Source organism: Melopsittacus undulatus, chromosome 21 (genome assembly GCF_012275295.1).
Source record: "Melopsittacus undulatus isolate bMelUnd1 chromosome 21, bMelUnd1.mat.Z, whole genome shotgun sequence".
NCBI lineage: Eukaryota > Metazoa > Chordata > Aves > Psittaciformes > Psittaculidae > Melopsittacus > Melopsittacus undulatus.
In genome coordinates this window covers 1,714,116-1,719,897 of record NC_047547.1, presented here as the reverse complement: position 1 = coordinate 1,719,897, position 5,782 = coordinate 1,714,116, and positions in this window count along the sequence as shown.

The window sequence follows — 5,782 nt, the reverse complement described above, 5'->3', positions numbered from 1 at the left end:
ACACTGCATCTGTCCTAGAGCCGGTGCTTGGTCAGTGCCTCACCTCTCCCCTCTCCCCCTTTGCTTCTGCTTCTTCATTTGAGGAACTCAAGTTCCTGGGGAGATGCACTGGGATGCTCCAACCCATCTTGTGTTGTCCCCACGGCCAACAGTTGTCTGATGCTGGGGGGGAAATGCCATTAAATCAAAGCCACCGGGAACGAGGACGCCGCGATCCAGTCCTCCTCCGGCTCCTTCCACTTCTCCCTGGTAGGAGGCAGCGCTCGGTGGAGCTGGTTGCCCTTCACGAAGGGCTCCGAGGTGCTGTGAGGACTTGTTATTACAGCCATTTGCTGGGTGTGGAGGTTGCCACCCGATGCCTCATTGCTGTTGAACTCAACTCACCTGTCTTGTGTCTTCTCCCTGCCTGGCTGTTCGCACACACACACACTGGAGGGCTCACTCCGGGCCATAAGTATCTCAGAAGCTATAAGTTTGGCTCCTTGCAGCAGCCACATTGCCATTTATCACCCCAGGGATACCCTTTGTTCACATGGAGGCTTTCCTGAGAAGATGGGGCTGGAAGCGTGTCCTTGAGTTCATACTGACCCCATTGGGGAGCTCTTGCAACTGGTCTCTCCTGGACCTCCTGATTTTCAGCCCAAATCCATCCATGGCTCATTTGTTCATGGACCTGTGTTAACCTTTAGCTTTGAGGCTTCATCTCTCTCTGGTTTGTGCTTTCTTTCCCCTGTTCCATCCTGATTCTCGGATGGGTAACACAAAGCATTTCAAGTATGATCTTCTCCATCACTTGCTTCCTACAGCCCAGACCCTTTCCATGGCTGCATCACACCAAAGCCTCATAACCATCCCAACTCCTTTCTTCTGCTATTATGGCCACCAGCAGAGTCAAAGAATTTGGGTTAGTCTTCGGGATGCAGCTTTGCTCTTTAGCCATTCATTTAATCTGGTTTCTATGACTTAGCCTGAAAGCCTGGTTTCCAGCAGGACATCCTACTGCTTTCTTCCGTTGGTGATGTCTCCCCAGCATTGCACCATCACAAAACATCATCACCACATTCAGGCTTCTTCTGTTGGGGCTGTTAATGGAAAACACTCAGTAAGATTGGCCCCAGTTCCAGGTCATAGGGAGCATTAGTGATCATTTTCTGGTTGGACATGAACCACCACCAAATGATGCTCTTCTCTTCCTGTTCATCCACTGTGCTCTACTTGTACCAGTCTCCTTCTATTAGATTAATAGTTTCCTCTATTCCTCACTGTGTTTTTGCTCATCCATCCACTAAAAGCTGTAGTTGGAGGGATAAGGAGTAAACAAAGCTCTGCTCTGACCCAGACACGGCATCCTCATGGTCTTCATTTCACCACACCAAGTGGAGCTGAGAGCATGGGAGCTCCTGCATCCCCTCATCTGGCTGTCATCTGCTGTTCCTGATGCCACACACTGCAAAGCACAGGGAGAAATTCCATCACAAGCTTTATTTGCTGTAGCCAAGGATCCATTATACACCTCCAGTCATGTAATAGTAATGTAACTACCCCCAGAAGGCTGCTATCGAGGTGCAGCAGGTTCAGTGCTGCTTTAACTCATTCTCTGCCACAGCAAAGATGCTGATTCTGGTCCTTCAGTTTATTCCTTCAATGGCAAAGGAACATTTAAATGGCATTTTGGAAAAGGCTTTTCAATCTATCTGTTCTCAACAATAGGAATGAAAATAAATGTCCCAAATCAGAGTGTAAAACTGTATTTAAATCACTGAATATTCGGTTTTAAATGGAGATTTTTACTATTCAAAGGGAAAACAACCCCTGTATATGTCAGGAGAACCCAAAGGAACTCACCTTGCCAATGACCAATAAGATGCCACCCAGCTGAATCTTTTGGGGGTTTTTGGCAATGCCCAAGCTATTTACACATCTCTTTGCCTTCAGATCTAAGCTTTTAATTTCTTATTTACCCTGACAATGTTTCAGACTCTCACAAGCAGCACAGGGCCCAGAAATGGGGTTAAATGTTTAATATTTACAGCACTCTTTCAATAAAGAGCTTTAAATTCACTTTTACTCATATGTGAATTGAATAGCAACACATTTATGGTCACATAACATAGAGACAGTCACACAAAGTGACCTCCCAGACTTGAGGTCCCACAGCCACCAGTGCAGCCCAGTCCAGCTTTGAGTGCTGCCTTGTGCCAGCAGCCTGTTGATGGGCAAAAGTGACATTAAAAGAAGGTTTTATGTTCTTTTACCTTAAAAATAGGACCCACCAAACAAAGACCATCCCCACTTCAACACCACTGGGATGCTGGTTCCTGCCCTGGCTGGCTTCTGCTCTTGGCACCCCAACCCATCTCACTAAACCAGCTTTTCGGATGGCTAAAGCAGCCTAAGTCTTCTTGAGCCAATGAGACACACGACTTTACCTTCTCTGCGGAGCTGTGTCATTGACTTCAATGACACTTCCAAAACTTGCATGGTCAGGAAACCAAGCCAGTCATTCCAGATTTACACAGTGCAACTCGAATGAGAAGGCAGGATCAGCAACCCGGAAATCAGAGCTGCCACAGACCAACCTAGGACCTGGCTGCACTGATAACACCATGTGTTAGACCTCAACAGGAATGATTGGAGACAGGATCTGAAGCCACCCAACCACACCTGGGTGGTTTCCATGGGCTCTGCTTTGATTTTCAGCCTGGTTTTCCAGGAATACAAAGAACCCAAATCAGAATCACACGTTTATCCAGAGACAACTCGGCACAAGGACTTTCAGCTCCAGATCTGGTGCAACGAGGGATGCCCTCATCATGGGTTTCTTTAAATCCCAATTATTCCATACAATCTAAAGATGTAGGTTGACAAATTTCTTGATCCATTTGCTTTGGGTCTCAAAGGCAGAATAGGGTGAAAAATCACAGACTGGTTTGGGTTGGAAGGGACCTTAAAGATCCCTGCTACTGCCACAGCTCTGAGAACACCCATAACCAGCTGCTGGCCCATAAGAACTCAAGGTATTTCTCTAGATGGGCAGAAATGCAGCCTCTTAACGTCCCCAATGCAGGTGGCTTCACTCGAAAGGGCTAGACCTGAAAATCAGGACCAGGGTTCCCAGCCAAGCTTTCTACTGTGTGAACCCGTACTGGGCTTCTTCCTACCCAGCCCTTTGCTTTCCCTGATACACATTATTATCCTCATATAACGATTTAATGATGATTTCAGTGCAAGTTAATTATTAAGGATGTTGGTGCTTCCATTGCACACCAAATCCACTGGAACACCTCAGAGACCATCCAGTCATTTCGAAGCACAGAGCAGAGCAATGCTGTTATTAAGCATTAACACTACTCAGCACTTCAATAGCATTATCCCTATAGACAGCCTCATAGGTTACGAGGTCACTGTGACCACTGTGCTCAGCACAGAAGCCACCAAAGTCTGGGGACAGCTTCAGGACCAGCTTCAAGCCAAAGCGGTGGCACGGCAGCAAGGGACGTGGCCACATCCCTAAACCCAAACAGCTTTGAGAGGTTTGAGCTCTAAAGCTCACTCAGGTTACTAAGGGAAGGCAAAAGCTCTGCTGTTCCAGGGCCAGAGAAGGTCACCTTCATCATCACCCTCAGGCCATCAGAGTAATCCCTCTTATAGGGAGCACAAGCAGATGAAGGGTTAGATAAGAGAAATCCTTGAGAGCCCAGCCTGCAAAACCCTTACAGAGACATCAACATTAATCCCACTTCTTTCCTACCACCATGGCAAGAAGCGGCCCCAGGAACTGAGGATGAGGAGGGCAAAATGTGCTACTCCTTGGTCTACCTTAAATTCCCAGGGCATGGCATTTTTATCCCCATCAGTGGCTTGCTGCAACCCCCCAAAGCTCAGCCAGCAAGAAACTAACCCAAACTTCCTCCTCTGGCCATCTAATCCCAAATAATCCCAGATTCCAGCAAAAATAGTTGTCTCTTGTTGGGATTATTACTCCTGCTTGTATTATTGTGCTGGTTTTCAAGTCCTTGCTTGAGATACAGAGTCAGTGAGGGGGGAAAAGCAAAACCCAAGCTGGGCTGGGTCTCAGCAGCATTTGCCACCCAAATTTGCCAGGCTCTGAGGTTGAACTAAGGAATTTGGGCTGAAACGACACAGAAATAACAATAGAGCAAATGGAACCAGCGACGTGGGGACAGGGACCAACACACGCAGCCACTTAATAACACACACGCCTCCGTGGGTGAGGCAGAGCCCTGGGAGGGCCCCGGGCGAGGATGAGGCACCAGTTGCCTTCCTCCCACCCGGGCACGCTGCACCCCAGCCCCGCAGTGGGCTCAGTGCTATCCCCATCCAACACATTGCCCCCAAGCCATGGACGGTCAATGTGTGTGCTGATAGGAGAGAGGAGGAGGAAGAGGAAGGACACAGCTAAGCCTGTCCTTGCAAAAAGCCTCCTCACCTTCTTTCCTCCAAAAGCCCAGGGCTGAAACAAGGCGTGCGTGACCCCACCACGTAGGTGTCCGTCTGTCAGCAGGTCCCTGAGTAATGCCTCCTCACATCTTGCCCAATTCCATTCCGTTTGACACATCAAAGGCACTTTTCAGTTCGTACAAGCTCCTTGGAGGGCATGCAGCCAGGAAAGAGGAAAAGGAGCCTTCCCAGTGCCTGCTCGACATGGTTAGACCTCAGAGAAGCCATGCAGGAATGCCCCAGTGAGGAAAGGCTGGGAAAGAGCCTCAGGAAAAGAGGGATTTGGTGGCATGTGGTTAGAGAAACATCTTGTTTCCCTTTGGGAAACCTTCCCCATCATTTCCAGCCTTACTGGACTGTCTCTCCCAGTCAGGAGGATTTTGCTGGGTCATTATCCACCCATTGGGAGCCTGGGAGAGCATCTTTAACACTGCCTTTGAGCCGAAGCCATAAAGTCCCTTGGGCAAAGCAGCTGCCAGCAAAACGCATCCACCTCCAAGTGGGAATCAGCGGTGGAAGAGCAAGGAAAAGGTTGGGAGGATGGGCACAAGGTGCGTTCGATCCAGCTGGAGCCACAGACAGGGCTGAAGGGAAGCGGCAAGTCATTACTGGGGCTGGAATGTGGCCAGGGTGTCTTGAAATACCAGCTTGCAAAACTTTCACCAAAACACGCCAACGGAGCGGGTGTTTCTAGGATAACAGATCCGGCTTTTCCCTCTGAGCTGCCCCGGGACCAGCAGCACGAGGGGAAAACCATTAGCAGGAATTAAGGCTGTAACAGAGCCCGGATCCCTCGGGATGCTCCGGGTCGGTTTGCTGAGCTCAGGACTCTGGGTAGGGCTGGAAGTGAAAGGCTCGTTTCTTTGTGGTCCCTTTGTGGGGAGGAATCCCTCCTCCGTGCTGATCCCATGGGATGTGTGCAGGTCTGGCTGCAGCCAGCAGAAGGCAGCAGTGAAGGGAACTGTTTTAGTGCTCTGGGGATGCAACGAGGGGTTTAAGTGGTTTTACCCATCTCCTGCATGCAGAGCTTTGCTCACCCCGTGCTGGAGCAATAGGACAAGGGGTGATGGGTTTAAACTGAAACAAGGGAAGTTCAGGTTGGGGATAAGGAAGCTCTTCCCTGTGAGGGTGCTGAGGTGCTCGAATGGTTTGAATGGAGAAGGTTTGGATGAACCAGCCCTGGCAGTGCTCAAGGCCAGGCTGGATGGGGCTTGGAGCACCCTGCTCTAGTGGAAGGTGCCTGTGCCCATGGCATGGGTTGGAACTGGATGAGCTTTAGTGTCCCTTCCAAACCCAAACTATCCTATGATTCTATGACTCC